The 18,636-nt window shown below is 44.2% G+C and overlaps 1 long non-coding RNA gene across 3 annotated transcripts; it reads left to right on the plus strand.

The window, feature by feature from the left end:
- The first annotated feature begins 271 nt into the window (after positions 1-271).
- Positions 272-2,674, plus strand: LOC117853859 (uncharacterized). Of its 3 annotated transcripts, none has more exons than XR_004640137.2 (2): positions 272-1,973; positions 2,079-2,674. It is a non-coding gene; the product is annotated as an uncharacterized lncRNA (long non-coding RNA). The 3 variants fall into 3 exon arrangements; XR_004640136.2 differs by having other exon boundaries at positions 272-1,053; positions 1,671-2,674; XR_004640135.2 differs by having other exon boundaries at positions 272-1,053.
- Positions 2,675-18,636: the final 15,962 nt, after the last annotated feature.

The raw sequence follows: 18,636 nt of genomic DNA on the forward strand, positions 1-18,636 counted from the left end.
TAATCCATCATTAGCAAATGTTTACTGTAGCAACGCATTGTCAAATCATGGACTAATTAGGCTTAATAGATTCGTCTCGCCGTTTAGCTTCGACTTATGTAATGGATTTTGTAAATAGTCTACGTTTAATACTCCTAATTAGTATCTAAACATTCGATGTGACGGGTGCTAAAAATAAGTCAGTGGAAGAAAACGGGACCCAGGTTTCCAACCCAACAAAAGGTGCATCTTTTGCGCTTCTGAATCAAAGAATGATCAGTTTAGTGCACTACTACACTGAATGGTATTAACAACCCAGGATTAACGACCTCCGAAGAAATGTGGTCGTAGGGCGTTTTCTGAGATCCATCGCGACGGTGCGACGACAAGAAAAGTTACCATCGTTTTTTGACAGGATATTGTGGTCGCTAATGAGTCTGTTGACATCCCATCCCATTCGCGTCATCTCCGATCTAATAAACACAAGTTACTGTGGCCGTCGCTGCCAGATCGGAGGAGGGAAGGGAGAAGAGGGAGCCAGGGCGGGAGGAGAAAAGGCAAAGGAAGAAGAAGGGGAACGCCGTGAGGAGGAGGCGCCGCGCCCAGGCCGGAGCTCTTTGCGCCATCACCCCCGTCCGCGCCCCGGCTCCGCCACACCACCTCATGCCGCACCGTCTCGCCGCCCCTTTCGCGCTGCTAGTGAGTTCCGCCACCTCCTCCTTTGCTTTTACTCATCCCTTCCTCAGATCCGCTTCTTAGGGCCGTTCCTGATTGCGACGGCCGCCCCCCCATTGCTTCTCTCTGGCGCCTCTCGTCCTGGCTCGCGGCGCCCCTCTACCCTGCCGCGGCCCTGTCTCACCATTTGCCCCAGGGGCGGCATTCTCGTCCTGGCTCGCGGCGCCCCTCTACCCTGCCACGGCTCCGTCTCACCATTTGCCCCAGGGGCGGCATGAACCAGTGGATGGCGCAGGGGCAGAGCGCCAAAAACAGGATAGCTTGGCCATCTGACCTAGAGGGCAAGGCTGGCGGTGCCATTATCTAGGACCAGGCTGCAACCAGGTTTCATCCTATGTGGTACGTGTTCCTCTCGCCTTTCATATCAATTAATCGCTGTGCATGGAGAGCGTCCTGTCTATTTCCCCTGTGCAATTTACCCCTGTAACTGAGATTCTGAGATCTAATCCATGGCTAAGTAAAATAAGTCTGAGACCTTAATTCTGTAACCGCAACGAATCAAACTTGATAAGAAAAGTAGTAATCGTGTTCACAGTACTTAGTCTATTATGTAACCAGCTCATCCATCAATTTATTAACGAACCAGAGGAAAAAATTTTTTCCGGCAAGGGTGCTTATGTGATCATGTATAATAGACTGGGTATTCTCTGAGTAAATTATTGCACATATGGGTTGTGGAGGACCATTTTTTAAAATGAATTAATGTATATTCAGACCTAGAATTTATTTTTTCAAGTGTATGTGTTAGATTTATTGCCATGTAGTATCTGGCGTGAAATCAGCATACATGTTTATATCAGAAAGAGGTAGATGATGGTTGCATTCCACTATGATGTTACCCTAACTAGTCATCCAATAATATCAGAAGTTTCCCTTCAAAAAAGAATAATATCAGTAGTCATCTGAAACTCTGTCTGCTTGACTAATGCAAATAAGGCAACTCTTACATTTTTCAGGTATAAGTTTGGGGCTTAGCTGAATCAGAGTTATCCTTTCTAACTAGTCTACGATAACGTTCGCTTCGTGCAAGCAGTCTAATAATTTTTTGATTAATTGTTGCACATGTTTCCTTCAAATTGCTGGACTCTCCTCTTCTAATTAGGCAAGTTCATATGAACTAGAAATCTCACCTTTCAGCAATAATAGCTGTTCGCTTTTAATGTTTCCCCCTTATGTTTTTTACAAGTGATTTTATTAGATGTTTCAATGTTTGATATCTGCATAAACAAGATTTATAATGGTGAAATATGATTTTAACGGTAAGTATATACCTCAGGTGATCATTTTAATATATAGATACTTTCTTTCTGTTGGCAAATCCTGTGACTGAATCAACTTATCGCCATTTGTATCCACCAATGCAGGGATATATCTGTACTAGAATCCTAATCAGTAGAGACAACAACATCCTTGCAGTCAAGGACTCTGTAGGCGAGGTTGTTATGGACACCATGGTCCAGGTGGTCGAAGATACAGAGTTATCTGGGGACGAATCACTTAAGGAATGGGTTGCAGACTCCTTAGAAGGGGAAGGGAATAAAACAGATGAAGGGGACTCAGAAGTCGATATAAACTCTCTATTATTTGATCGATATGAAGCAGCAATGAAGGAAGTAATTGAAGAGAAATCAGCTATGCATGAGGAAGCACTGAAAAGGGTTCATGATGATATTCTGAAAATTTGTGTTCTACTTTTCTTCTAGACACGAAAAAGATGAAACTGTTAGCCTGAATGTAATGCATCAAGTCTATCATCAGTTCTCAATTTATATGTCCAGTCATATATAACTAGGTTTCATTATTTGTTACATCATTATTAGGCATCAGGGTTTGTGTCATGCATTCATCATTAATTTTTCCCATGATGTAATTTCCTTTGAACTGAAGGTGACAGGTATTCTGCGGAGTTGGTCTAATATGTCTTTGTTGTCTTTCTGTAATAATATATTTTGTTGAGTGTGATGCTTGTCTTTTTGAAAGAATTTGGAAGCCTGGCAATATGATCCAAACTTTTACTTCTCTAAATTTCTATTTACTTTGGTCTTTTGTTATCAATTTGTTGGAAGAATCAGACTGCTAATGTTCCTAGAGAATCAACACGGCAAAAGAGTCGTCCCATTGATTGTACTACCTGGAGATGGTAAGATGCCTACAGTATTCAGAACCACTATGAAATGCGCAGTACGGCAGTACCTTGTCCACAATAGTTGATGTAAACAACTGATAAAGAGCATAAGGAGATAATTATGTATCGCTACCAAATTGATTTATTGCCGGAAAATCAGCATGCAGTCTATGGGTGCCGACGTTCTGTACTCTACATTTTTCCTGGCCTCCCTATTCAGTAACTCAGAAAGTTGCAGCATGCAGACTGCATTTCCTGCTTGCTGAGATATCAATTAAGGTTTATTTGCTCAAGTTTATTTATCGAATCACCATCTTACTTTACTTGCATTTACTTTCGACTTGAACACGCAAGTCAGATGGTCCAGAACAGGTAGGTGTGATCAATTAAGGAATTTTTTCGGAAACTTTGTGAATTTTGGGGGTTTTTTCCGTTGTAAATGAAGTAAAATGAATTTTGTATTCCACACCAAAACAGCTATCTGGTGCAATGGTAAACCTTTTTTTGAGGTCCTCAGGTTATTCCATAGAAGTGTGGGAACTGTTGCATGAAGGGAGAAAAAAATATCCGCGTTGGCTCTGGATCGAAAACAGAACCTCATAAACCACCGCTGAGGAGCATACCCACTGTACTGTTTTTTTTAGAAAATGCAGGAGAGCTGCACTTCATTATATTAGAGAGAGAGAAAAAGTTCCCCATACAGCTTCCATCTCTCGTACGGGGACCAAATATGAGAGATAGTTCAACAAAATAAGAACCAGCCTATGAAACAAAATAGAACATGACCAAAACTTGACCTAGCTGTCTAGATTACACCCTATAAGCCTAGGCCTTGCAGCTTCTTAGTGTCGGCCAGACACCAAAGGCTGTGTTCATCTTTGAGGTCTCTCATAATGGTATCAACCGAGGGAGCCATCCCCTCAAACACATAGGCATTTCTATACTTTCAAATTATCCGAGCACCGAAAATTATTAGGGAATTTACCCCTTTCCTGTATTCTTTTTTCACTTTCTTCAAAACCTTGCGCCACCACTCGACAAAGCTATGTTCCCGCTGCCTTGGAATGGTATCACCCAGGTTCAGGGGTGCTAAAAGCTTAAACCAAACTTGTCTTGCCATCACACAAGATAGTAACAAGTGTTGTACTGTCTCATCCTCCTGGTCACATAGGGGGCATTGTTCAGGATGAGGCATCCCTCTCTTTTCAAGTCTATCGGCCGTCCAACATCTATTATGAATTGCCAACCAAATAAAAAACTGACACTTATTTGGAGCCAAAGTTTTCCAGAGTCTTTTCCACGGCTCAAAAGTTACTGATCCCTGGAAATAAGCCCAATAAGCAGATTTAGAAGAATAGCAGCCCCCAAGTTCCAATTTCCAGATGTGTCGATCTTCAAGATTATTCAACCGGATGCCCTGAACACAGTCCCATAGTTGCAAAAACTCCCTGATTCCGACCCAGGATAGATTCCTACATATTACAAAAACCCATTTATTATTGTCCAAAGCCTCAGCCACTGTTTGTCTTTTGTGGATTCTTGGGGACACACTTGCAAAGACCTGAGGTGCAAGATTCTCCACTGAACATCCATGCAGCCACCTGTCTGTCCAAAAAAGCGTATTGTTTCCATTTCCTAACTCTGTGCTGACAGCAATAGAAAACAAGGCTAGTGAGTTAGGATGTGAGGGGAGTTCAAGATCAATCCACGGTCGATCAGTTCGGGTTTTCTTATGCCACTACAATCTAGCTTGCAGTGCCCAAGCCATAACCTCTAGATTGATAATTCTCAAACCACCAAGATCCAATGGTCGCCTGACTTTTTCCCATGCAACTAAACAGCAACCTCCATTAGCTTGTTCCTTCCCCTTCCAAAGAAAGCCTCTCCGGATTTTATCATTTGCATTTATGAACCATTTTGCGACGTTGATGGCGATCAAAAGATAGATAGGTATAGCTTAAAGAACAAACCGGATCATAGTGATACGTCCTGCCCTATTTATTAGGACAACTTTCCACCCTGGCAACTTATCTGCCACCTTCTCAATCCAAGGCAACAGGTAAGCTTTTCTCAGTTTCTTGTTGGACAGTGGCAGCCCTAGATAAGTGCAAGGAAATTCAGCAACAGTGCAAGGTAGAGAGTCTTTTACTGGACTCCAGGGAAACATCATCACATCGGATTGGAATAATGTTGCTCTTGTGCAAATTGGTTTGCAGCCCCGAGGCCATACCAAAGACATCGAGAATTTCCTTTGTGACCTCTAGCTCATCCTCCATCGGTCTTATAAAGAGAGCAACATCATCAGCATATAGAGAGAGACGCTGTCCAGAAATTCTTTGGGAGAGGGGTTGCAGGAGCCCTTCCTCTCCAGCTTTTAAAAAGAGGCTATGAAGCACATCCATAACTAGAATAAATAACATGGGGGGACAAAGGATCGCCTTGCTAGAGTCCACGCTGATGCTGAATAACATTTCCAAGTTCCCCATTTATCAACACACGAGTGGATGAGGTAGATAACAGATTTGAAACCAGATTGTTCCATGATATGCTGAAACCCAAATGAGAGAGTACTTCCAGGAGGAACACCCAAGTTACTGAATCAAAGGCTTTAGAGATATCCAATTTCAGAAATAGACTTGGTACCTTTTGGCGATGAAGCACCTTCACAGTTTGTTGGAAAAGGATGAAATTATCATGAATACTTCGCCCTCTAATAAAAGCACTCTGATTTGTAGCAACCAAAGAATTGAGATGAGGTGCCAATCTGTTAGTAAGGATCTTGGTTACTAATTTCGCGAAGCTATGAACAAGACTGATGGGATGAAAATCTTTGGCCAGCATTACATCATCCTTTTTTGGGATGAGTGTGATGTAAGCTGTGTTAAGAAGCCCCAATCCCCTAGCATTTCCTTGCTGCAAAGTCATAATAGCAGCCATGAAATCTAATTTGATCACCAACCAGCATTCCATGTAAAACTTGCCCGTATATCCATCTGGTCCTGGAGCCTATCGGTCGGCAAGGTCTTGATAGTTGCCCGGACCTTATGTTCAGTGATCAAGTTATCCAACATGGATAGATCCAAAGCAGCCTTATGAAAAGATTGCAGGTTCAAAGAGAAGGAACGATCAGCGACTCTTCCAATCAGATTTTCAAAATAATTATGCATGACCTCCTGCTTATCCTATTGAGAAGTGGCCACTCTATCGCCATCAATAAGTTTGGGCATAAAGTTTTTCCGCTTCCGAAAAGCTGCTTGCTTGTGGAAGAATGAAGTGTTAGCATCACCCTCTTTTAGGTATCTAACTCCGGACCGTAATCTTGCAATGGTCCTTTCAAACGATGCTAACCTCAAGCAGTGACACTTCAATTTACCCATTGTACTGTTCAGGACGTTGCGTTTAAATGTAGAAAAGTATTTACTTATACTTATAGTAGTCAAAATTTGATTATGGGGCAAAGGTAGGGGAAAAATTGGCACGCTTTAGATAGAAGCTAAATAATATTGTCTCAACTCAGCTCATGAAACCTATAATTTGCTTCGCACATTCAGAACTTTATTACCCAGTAAGATATGACTTCCCGTCCATAAACATCGTATGATTCATATAAGACATCCATCGTAACTTCGACCTCCTATGTGTTGTCCGAGCTTCATCCCTGCCCCTCACCCTCCTCATGGAGGAGAGGCTCACTAGCGTTGATGAACATTATGACAAACATATACGAGTAGTGTCGGTGTCTAGTATTACCACCTTACCCCCTGATGGTAGGACCCCACCTCTAACCTCTTTCACAGGGTTAGGGCGCTCCTATGCGTTGGCACTCAGAGGATCGGGCTAGGTCCCAGGTCCGCAACCGCCTTGTTGGAGTTGGGAGCATACTCCGTGCCTATGATGGGGCTCGCCTGTTTAGTCAGATTGGACTCTTTGGTTGGAGCCCTGGCTAGTCGGGGGTGGACCCCGACCTAGTGACGGTTTTACGATGGGTGTTAGAGCAACTCCAAAAGCTCCCTTAAAATTGCCCTAAGGATCGAGTGCTCCGTGTGCTTTGCCCGCTTTGACGAAGCCGACCACCTCCGCCTCCTCTCGCGCTGCCACCACATGCTTCCACCTTGCCTGCGTCGACCGTTGGCTCGAGTCCAACGCCAGTTGCCCGCTTTGCCGGGCGCGCGTCGATGACAGTAATGCCTTGGGTTCAAGTACCCCTCCAGCGCCCGCATCATATTCGGCGGCCACAGCCTATCCTCCGGCTGCATCGACGACGACACCGATGCGGGGAGCAGGCGCAACTTCCTCGACATCTTCATGGAGCGTGTGCCGTCCGCGAGGTTTGCCACGGGAGGCGCCGGCCCAAAGCAGCAGGCGAACGAGGAGGCAGCATCGGCGAGGGCGCCACCATCACCGGAGCGCACAAGCACCGCATCATCGTTACGTGGACATTTTAATTGACGTGAATCCTTTTCCTTGTAATTATTTTTGAAATCTTTAAAGAAAAGACGGACGTACCTTATATCGTGCTAGAGAAAGAAGCGGGACTCCAAAATTTTGTTTTGGCGGACTCCCAAATAAAAAAAACATTCTGTTTTGGCGAACTTCCAAAAAAAAAGCTCCGGCTTGACGCAATAAAAAAGCTTCTGTTTTATAGTTTCGCAACAAAAACATGGGAGACTTTCGATCCGCCGCGTCCTCCCCCTGATCTATTCACGTCCTCCGCCCTTTTTTATTCGCGTCCTCCCCCTGATTTATTCGAGTCCGGGTCGCCGCAGGTGCTGAGCGACCGTGCCGCTCCCCTGGCCCTTCCCCTGCACCTCTCACTGCCGGCGCCGGTCGTCCCCGCCATCCGTCGCCGTCGCCTGTGCATCCAGCCGCCGCCACTGCCGGTCATCCCCGCCATCCGTCGCCGTCGCCTGTGCCTCCTGCTTCCGCCGCCGCCGCTCTCGTCCTGTTGTCCACGCCATCAGTGCTCCTATAGGTCCGTTACTTTTGATCCCATCTCTGAATAGGACAATGTGCTGTTTGATAGGTATCCACGCTCTTTATTAGGAGATAGAAGATACCTCTGTTTTGACTCCATATCTATTGGCACAGGTAGTTTGGTAGGCAAACTGAAATACACTAGATGGCACCAAGTAAGGCATGGATGGATTTAGTTGATGATCATATCAGTGATGAATGTTTAGATGGGAACATCTCAAAAAGATATTTATTTGGCTGGTGTAAAAAGGTTCCTGGACTATGCCTTCAGTAGGACTGGTAGGTCTGATGAAATTAAGTGTCCATGTATCGGATGCTACAATACATACTCCAAGTCTCGTGGAGAAGTATATTCCCATTTTAAAATCTTTGGGATTATAGGAAACTATAGATTTTGGTATCATCATGGAGAAGTTGTGGGTGAGCCTGAAACAGATTCAGATGTCGAAGAGGACAGTGCCTCCCATGGAGCAACTGAGGAAGGTTATAATGGAATGGAAGAGCTGATGATGGATTTGTTTCCACATGAAACTAACCCGGTCAGCAACATTGAGACACCACCATCTCCCAATGAAGCATCTGATGAGGAACCAAATGTTGAAGCTGCAAAGTTCTATAAATTGCTTGAAGACTTGAACCAACCTCTTTACGAAGGCTCTAGTATCTCTAAATTAGCTGCTACAGTTAAATTGCTTAATACAAAGAATTTCGGGAAGTGGAGTAACAAATCCTTTTCCATGTTAGTGAAGTTACTCCGCAAGGACTTTCTTCCAGATAACTCCACTTTGCCAAACTCTTACTATGAAGCAAAAAAGATTATGAAGGAACTAGGACTAAGTTACATAAAAATTGATGCTTGCTATAACGATTGTATGCTGTATTGGAAAGATGATATAGATGCACAATTCTGCAAGATATGTAACAGATCAAGATGGAAGAAAGATAAGCATCTAGGTAAAGACATAGGGTCAGCCAAAGGGAATAAGGTCCCAGAGAAGACTATGCGTTATTTTCCAATCAAGCCAAGACTTCAGCGACTGTACATGTGTAGGAAAATTGCTAATTTCTGCACGTGGCATACGGAGGGCAGGGTGGATGATGGTGTGATAAGGCATCCTGCTAATTCTAAAGCATGGAAACATTTTGATAAGACCCATTCCTCTTTTGCATCTGAACCTTGCAATGTAAGTCTATGCCTTGCTGGTGATGGTTTCCAACCATTTCCTAACATGAAAACCTCATACAACATTTGGCCTATATTCCTTGTTCCTCTCAATTTGCCACCTTGGTTGTGCACGAAACAGCACAATGTATTGCTTTCCATGTTGATTTCTAGACCAGAAGGTCCTGGGGATGCAATTGATATTTACCTGCAACCATTGATTGAGGAGCTGATTGATCTCTGGTATAATGGCGTTGACGCCTATGATGCATCGACTAGGAAAAATTTCACGCTTCGAGCAGCTCTTCTCTGGATTGTTCATGACTTCCTTGCATATGGTAATCTACCAGGACATAGCACTAAGGGATGTCTAGCTTGTCCTGTTTGCCACAAAGAAACTTGCTCGTTATGGTTATCAAAGGGTAAAAAGTTTTGCTACATGGGCCATCATCGATTCCTTCCAGATGATCATAAATGGAGAAAATATAAAGCTTCTTTCGATGGTACCGTAGAGTGTCGCGGCCCACCAAAACCACTAACAGGAGATGATGTGCTACAGCAAGTAAATGATCTAGAGGGGGTAATTTTGTCTAAGGATCCGAGTAAGAAGACCAAAATATCACATAGTGAAAGAGGAGATAACTGGTTAAAGAAAAGCATATTTTTTCGATTACCTTATTTCAAGACACTTTTGCTGCATCACAATCTAGACGTGATGCATATAGAAAAGAATATATGTGAAAGTATTATTGGAACAATCCTAAACATACCAGGGAAGACAAAGGATAACATCAATAGTTGTCTTGATTTGCAAGAAATGAACCTAAAGCCACATCTGCATCCTGTTGAGGATGGTGGCAAGACATATTATCCACGAGCACCTTATGTTCTTTCTCCTGACCAAAAGAATAAACTACTACAGTTCTTTAGAGATTTGAATGTTCCAGATAGTTTTTCTTGTAATATTAGCTGTTGTGTTAATTTGAAGGAGCGAAAACTTTCAGGATTGAAAAGCCATGATTGCTATGTTATTTTAAATGATATACTTCCTCTTGCTTTACAAGGACTTGTACCAACAACCATTTATGAACCACTGGTAGAGCTTTCCTAGTTTTTTCACACATTGAACTCAAAAGCGTTATCAACTCAACAGTTGGAGCAACTTGAGCGTCTAATACCAAGCACATTATGTAAACTTGAAAGGAATTCCCACCCTCCTTTTTTGATCCCATGGTGCATTTACCTGTTCACTTGGCTAGCGAGGCTCTGATTGGTGGACCCACAGTACATCGTTGGATGTATCAATTCGAGAGACATATAAAATTTCTAAAATCCCTAGTCCGTAACATCACTCATCCGGAGGCTTCCATAGCAGAGGGCTATCTTGCATATGAATTGTGCTCAAGGTACTTGGTGTTGACGCATAAAATTGAACAGTAGCTCCGAGTCCTACATCGGACACACGATCTGGGAGAATCTGCTTAACTCCTATTCGGGTTATCGCCCTGGTGTAGTTTGTGCGGCGTGCCAGTCAATCTGACCTGTTGATTGACAAGGAAGACAAGATGTCAAATTTTAGAGATTCAATTGGTTGAGGTTCCGATCTACTCCAAAAATGTATCAGCGGATTGGCCAATTTAACGTAAAGATGGCCGGCTATGAAACAGCTGATAATCACGTGGCAAGTGTAAAAGAAACTACTAGAGTAACTTAAACAATGCTACAGAAGCAACACCTAAAACAGACCTAATCAGCTGTGTGGTAATAAATAATGTATGGATATAGCCGACAGTTCGTGCCTCAAGCTGGATAACTGATGATAAAAACTAAAATAACAGATAAAACCTATAATTCTAGTAAATATCGATAACTAGGGAATAAATCTAAACGAAACAATAGCGATGCGCCCGAAGTTAAAGCTTAGATATTACTCGATACGCAGAACTTCCAAATTGGCTGGAGGTCGTGTTGATACAGGCCTACCAACTCGTTTGAACTCGTGAAAAGAAAAGGTTTTGGCGAAGTCGCCGACTTGAAAGTAATGTTGCGTGAAAAAGTAGATTTCTATTGATGATTGTTGGTTATTTTACAAGCCTCACGAGGTACCTATTTATACCCTGTTACAACTGATTTCCTAACCGACTATGATTTTTATCTCTTATTCAAAATAATAAATATTTACATATGGATACAACTCGCATTGGAGTCAAAAACCAATCAATCCTCTATGGGCCAACTCTGTCTTCATCTTGTTACCACCTTGGCCCATTTAGGCCCATATCGACCGAGCTGCTCCGGCTTCCAATCGGCCAGTCTCCATCGACTTCATCGGCTAATCATCCGAAACACTGTAGTTTTGTCGGCCAATTTCCCTAGCCACAACCTCCTGTTTGACTGCGTCGGCCACTTTCTTCTCTTCTTGACGCTGATCCTAACACGTGTCAAAAACCGGCGTCAACACATGCCCCCTAGTTTCGAAGTGAAACATATCTTTTGCTCTGAAATTTTCTCAACCCTGAGTCCTTCCTTCGGAAGAGATGCAACAATAAATGCGGCAAAACCCTCTTTGCTCCCAAAATCTTCTCTTTGATGATTGCATTTTTTTTCGAATAGAGTGCCCGCAGGCAACCGCTCTTTTCAAAATTAGCGCAGACGGCGTGGTAAAAATTCCTTATTTACCCCTTTCTCGAGCCATCTCCCAAATACTCATCTCTTCCACCGCTTCTTCTTCCTCCGGGCGAAAAGGGTTTCCTTCCTGGCGAATTGTCTCCCAACACATTCCGGCACCCTTGCTTGTTCCACATCTAGGTGCATCCTAGTGCACTTCGGTGACTTCCTCCCGTTCTTCATCGATCGCACCGGCTTCCAAGTCTCAATGGCGGCACCCACAGCTACCATGGCCTTCATCCCTGAGGTAAATTTTCTGAGCCCCTCTTTTTTACCTTTTCGTGATTTCTAGATCTGTTCTTAGTTTTTCTTCGCATTTGCTTAGGAACTCAGGCAGAGAATTACCATCCCATGGCCGACACCCCTGGACTCATCAGTCTTGGCCCTATGGGAGACCCTGATCCAACCGATCTAATTAGCATGGAAACTCACAGGATTCCATTTAAAAAATCAACCATGGATTTGGACAATTGGACGAACACCTTCAAGTCTTGGCCGAATCAAACTCCCGGCTGGAGAGATTGGTTTTTTAGGATGTCGAATTCCAAGAGAGTCTTCTGAGATAAGCGAAAAATTGGCCACTGCAAAAATCTGTCCCTATCTCATATGGAGAGGAACGACTCTCTACTTATCGCGACATCTTATTTCTAGTCCGACGCTCTCAATGCATTTTTTTTCTGCCACGGACCAATGACTCCAACCTTTGCCGATGTTCTGATGCTGACTGGCCTCGATATCTCCTCCGCCGATACACCTTTCCATATTTTGATCAAACCCACCCACCGGCTGGAAACAAAAGCCATCAGTGGATGGAAAGACTTTATCGAGAAGAACATGAAGATCGGACCCATCACGGAAAAGGAGCACACAACCTTCTTGATGATGTGGCTGGAAAAACATCTTTTCTGTGCAAATCAGCCGTTCCTACTTCCAACACGCAAGCTTTGGCCAAAGCACTAGTAAGAGGCGCCGCTGTCCCTTTGGGAAAACACTTGCTAGGGTCAGTGTACTACATGTTACATCAAGTCGCCATGAAGCTATCATCTGGGGAACCCATCGGGAACCCTAGTGGTCCCTGGTGGTTTATCAACCTCTGGCTCAACTTATACATGAGCAAAATCTTCAAAGAGCGGATCGAGACCAAGACTTTCCCCAATGTCGAATTAGAGACTGACCCAACGGCAAGACGCCGCTGCACCTCTTTCGGAGAAGTTGTATCTTCTTTCCCAAGCAGCAAGCTTGCTCTCTCAAGAATAGCCGAGCACTTCAGATGCTTTTATAACGGCTTCAAAGAAGAAGTAACGAACTGGTATCCGTATCAAAGAGAAGATCCAACTTTTGAGAACCCTGACTGCTTTGACTCGGGTACCAATACTTTTGATGATGGAATCATGGACATCCTAATTAAACCTGGAATTATGCCGGCGAACTTCTTTTCTGGGAAGGACTCCCCAACATACGAGTTCTACAACCCATTGTTAGCAGCCAGACAATTTGGCTTGGGACAAATGCCAATCGGAGTCCACTTCGTCGGCCGAGTGAAATTTGGAGAACCGGTTTCAAGAGGATTTGAATACAACAGATTATGCAATCTGACACCGGACTCCAACACCATTGATCTGAGCACTTGGCTAGTGGTACCCTTCTCTACTCAGCAATTCAAATTATGGTGGGCCGAGTGGAAACATCACCTTTTCTGTGTGGCCCCTGCGGTGTATTGCAATCAACTGGACCCTGCTCACACCGATCCGAACGTAGAGGTAACAATACTTTTTTTGCCGATTCCTTGCTTTCATTCTTTCATGGCACATAACTTTTTCATCACTGCCCTTTCTTCTCCGTGCAGGTCGATAGCCAAGTGCCTCCAACGCACAGTCAGAGCAACAGGCTGATAGAGACCCATCATCCGTACATGCCGTACCATCTTATCGGCTATCATGCCCCATCAATGGAAGATATAGCCACCGGCCGATTGAAGCACAAACTCAAAATGTCTACCACAAAGAAAACGAACCGCAGGGTACGAGCCTCGTACTGAATCGGCGACAACTCGGACAGCTGACCAATCTGCACCAACATCGGACGAGCCCTCAGCCGCACCAATCCAAGTAGATGTCCTGCCGACAATTCAGGACATTGATCCCCTGGCGGCATCAAAAACTGGGTCAGCGGTTGCATCTCTCTTGGTGGAGGTCATACAGGTAGTCTTACTGCTCTAACTTCTTCATATGTATCACCAATACTAAATTCGCTCCTTCTTAACAGGCCGCACAACTCATTCCGGAGAAAACTGTTCCTTAATCGGCCGATCCCCGAGCCGAAACTGTGCCACCAGCAAATCTTCAGATTGAGGTAAAGAACACACTCTTCACTTAATCTCCATAACTCTTTCAACTAAAATCGGCCGATTCTTGGCACAGGATGCTCCACACACATCGGTCATTCCCCTTGAGCGACTATCGGCTGCGTGACTCCCAGAGGTAAGAAAACCAAGACTCACACTTAGATCTAGTATTCTTTCATCCTCACAAATGCTTCCCTTTCGCTCCTTCAGGAGGTTGGTCCAAGCACATTACTGGCTTTTACTAGAGAGCCGATTATTGTCGAATCTTCTCCTTCTGATGAACTACCTCCACCGATTCCTAAAATGGGAGCAGCAATTCTGCCAACCCAGACAGAAGAGATTCGTTTTAAAGAGGTAAGAACCTTCTATCTTTACCAGTCGATTTCTTACTTCTGTCAGCTAAAACGTTGTTCCCCCATCTCTGCAGGAATAGTATACCCCAAACAACAGCCTCTTCTCTTTTGCAGTCGCGGTCTCTAATGATGAGAAAGTCGCATCACGCCAGATAACCTTGAGCTCAATACTAGAAGATGTCTGCGCCAAGCTCCAAAACATGCGAGCCCTTCTCCAGGAAAATGTCAGCCGATTGGTGGAGGATGCCAAACCGATACTACGAATATTCAACAAAATCAAAGGCCAAGTCCCAGAAGACGCAGAAGAGGCTCTCGCACCCGCAGCATACATTGAAACCATGCGGGTTCTAGTGTTTAGAGCCTTGAGACACATGGTCGATCGTGCTAAACTGGAGAAGGTGCGTCAAGAAGAAGAATCTTATAAACACCATGCGCAAGAGGTACACCGGCGGATTGGCATCCTCGAGATCTCCGGTCCGAACATCATCAGTGCAATAGACTGGCTCAAACGGCGCAGAGCAGAACTTGACAAAGAGATGGAACAAGTCATGAAAGCTATCGCTGCTGAAGAAAAGAAGCTTGAAAATCTTTCAAATGTCATCGCTGATTTGAAGCAAGAAAGGTAGACCCTCACTCATGAGGCCATCCGTCTCCATCGTAATGCGCCAGAAATCCCAGGGTTGGCCGATGACAATCGACGAGTGTTGGATGAGGCCGACCAGGTTCGCCTGCGAGCAATCGAGGCCATAAACAATCTCCTCGGATAGTTGTAATGAACTTAAACGGTATTTGAATATCTTGTATAACATTGATACTTTTGACGTTTCTATCTTGAATGCAAATCTGAACGGCTTTTCCCACAGCCTTTTGACTCAACGGTCACTTGCTTTAAATGCCCTCCTTTTATCAACTGTTGCCCATCGCCATCTTGTTCTATAAATACGAGTCCTTTGCATCCCCTCCAAAGGCACTCGCACAGCACCCATTAGTCTCATTCCTTGTAGACACTTCCAAGTCTTCGATCAGGCGACCAAGATGGCTTCCTCCTCTTCCGTCAATCAGGTACGAAGTTAACTCTCCCCTTCGATTGATTTTTCTATCAATTGATCATTTATTACTCTCACAGCCAAACTGGCTCAGCCCCGGTCTTGAACGAGCCATTGAAATCATGCACTCCGATGAACCGCTGACCCAGGCTGACAAAGATCTGATCCAAACCCATCGCGAGGAACTTAAGTATCACCTTCCTACGCACATTATGAGGATTGTAGATGACATCGAGGCCAAAGCTTCTAGGAGGCCAACTCAGCAACCAGTCGAAAGGAGCCATCAACTACCTTGTCAAGTTGCCCTCGAAGATGACATGGCAGAAGTGGAGGAGAAGAATGCCCATCTTCAGATCGAATTAGATCGACTTTAGAAAGAGATTGACATGAATAAAGCTCGACTGAAACACCGTTGAATCATTGCAACTTATGAGTGTGTTGGTACTTTTTATCTGAGGGCGACTTGTACCACGTCGGCCATGTATCCAGTTGATGTACCGAATAATGATCGGTTTATTCATATAAATCCTTCAATCTTAAGGCGATACCCCTTGCATCGGCTATATGAACATGACTCAATACACGTCGGCCATGAAAGCCTGATACGCCACATTATCGGCTAAGTGTATACCCATATACTGGGGTAGTATCTTTTCAAAAATCTTCCATTTAGAGCCCTTGTAAATTCCTCTCCCTCAAAAGTCTCTAGTATGTATGCATTGCCTGGAGCACATTGGCTAATCTAGTACAACCCTTCCCAAGTAGGCGACCATCTTCCATATTTGGGATCTTTAGATCCTATCGGCATGACCAACTTCCAGACTAAATCCCCATGGGAAAATTGCTTGACTTTGACCTTCTTGTCATACCATATGGTGACTCTTTTCTTATTTTCCTCAATACTAATCAAGGCCCTTAGCCGCTGACTTGCCAAATCCTCCAACTCTCCCCTCATGAGAGTGGAATAGTCATCGGTCAACAACTGATCCTGAAGCGACACATGTCTAGACCCAGTCTTCAATTCCCAAGGCAATACTGATTCATGCCCATATACCAATTGATAAGGGACACCTTGGTGGCACTGTGGCAAGCCATCCGATAGGCCCACAAGGACTCACTTAGCGTCGTATGCCACTGTCTTGGTTGTTCTTCGATCTTCCTCTTAATCAGCTTAATAACCCCTTTATTGGATGATTCGGCCTGACCATTGGCCTGAGCATAATACGGAGAAGAATTTAACAACTTAATCGCCATACCGGCAGTGAACTCCTTGAACTCCCCTGAGGTAAAAATTGACCCCTGATCAGTTGTAATAGTCTGAGGAATACCAAACCGATAAATAATGTGCTCTTCATGAATTCGATCATGTTCGCCGACGTCACAACTTTCAAAGGAACCGCCTCAACCCACTTGGTGAAATAGTTAGTAGCCACCAATATGAACTTATGCCCTTTGCTCGACGGCGGATAGATCTGACCGATGAGATTAATCCCACACCACTAAACGGCCATAACTTTATTATCAGGTTCATAGCCGAGGCCGGTGCTCGTTGCACGTTGCTGAATTTCTGACAATCCTGACAGCCTTTATAATATTTAAAACAATCTTTGAGTATTGTCGGCCAGTAGTAACCATTGTTCCTAATCATCCATTTCATTTTAAAAGCCGATTGATGGGCCCCACATACACCTTCATGAATTTCGCCCATCAAAATCTTTGCTTCCTCCACGCTGAGGCATTTGAGTAAGATCCCATCAATCGTCCAATAAAACAAATCAGCTTCAAGTAATACGTACTTTGTAGCTTGGAAATGTATCCGCCGATGAACTTTCTTGGATGGATCCTTTAGATAGTCGGCGATCTCCTTACTCCAATCATCGGCTGCAAGCTCTAGAGATAAAGCACCATGAATCGGCCGGTAACCAGAAGCGTGCTGGGCAAGTCTATTGGCTTCTTCGTTGTAGTCTTTGGGGATATGTTCAATAACTACAGTCTTGAATTCTTTGAGTAACTAGAGGCATCGTCATAATAAATCCTCAGAATATCATCCTTGCACTCACACTTTCCAGTCAACTGATCCACGATGAGCATGGAATCCCCAAATATCTCCACCGCGTCAGCCTTAACTTCCCTCAACAATTGGATGCCTTTTAAGATGGCCCGATACTCTTCTTGATTATTAGTGGCGGAAGCATCAATCGGCAGAGAGAAATCATAACTTGCCCCCTGAGGCGATATGAGGATTATGCCGATCCCTGGTTCAGCCCCACACGAAGATCCGTCAAAGTATAAAGTCCACGGAAACCGGCTCGACGACAGTAATCTCGAGTCCATAGTGTTGGGCTACAAAGTCAGCCATCACTTGACCCCTGACGGCCTTGGTCGATTCGTACCTCAAATTGAATTTCGAGAGGGCCAGAATCCATTTTCCAATCCTACCCTTTGAAATCGGCAGTGATAACATGTACTTGACGACATCATCTTTACATACGACTACATATTCCACCGACAATATGTAGTTCCTGAGTTTAGTGCAAGAGAAATATAGGCAAAGGCACAACCTCTCCACCGGAGAATACCAGGTAACAGCGTCCAGGAGTCTTCTGCTGACGTAATAAATTACCCTTTCTTTTCCTTCAAACTCCTGGACCAGCGCCGAACCGATAGCTCATTCATCAGCTGATAGATACAATCTGAAAGGCTTATTAGTTTGAGGAGGAACCAACATGGGAGGGGATACCAGATATCGCTTGATGTCATCTAACGCTCTCTGTTGTTCTTCACCCCAAACGAATTCTTGATCGGGCTTCAACTTCAACAATGGGCTGAAAGCTTGAATTCGTCCAGACAGGTTTGATATGAATCTCCGGATGAAGTTGATCTTGCCGATCAAGGATTGCAACTCAATCTTGTCTTGTGGGGCTACAACTTTGTTGATGGCGGTTATAATCTTTTTGTTGATCTCGATACCGCACTCGTGGACCATGAAACCAAGAAACTGACCAACCGAAATGCCAAAAGCACACTTGTTCGGATTCATTTTCAACCCATGCTTCCTCGTGCACTCAAGCACCTCGCGTAAATCAGCCAAATGCTATCGATATCCCTTTGACTTGACAATGACATCATCGATGTAAATTTCTACCAGAACACCGATAAGCTTGTGGAATATATAATTCATGGCTCTCTGATATGTAGCTCCAGCATTTTTCAAACCGAAAGTCATGACTACCCATTCGAACAAATTAAGA

Source organism: Setaria viridis, chromosome 4, assembly GCF_005286985.2.
Source record: "Setaria viridis chromosome 4, Setaria_viridis_v4.0, whole genome shotgun sequence".
NCBI classification, from domain to species: domain Eukaryota; kingdom Viridiplantae; phylum Streptophyta; class Magnoliopsida; order Poales; family Poaceae; genus Setaria; species Setaria viridis.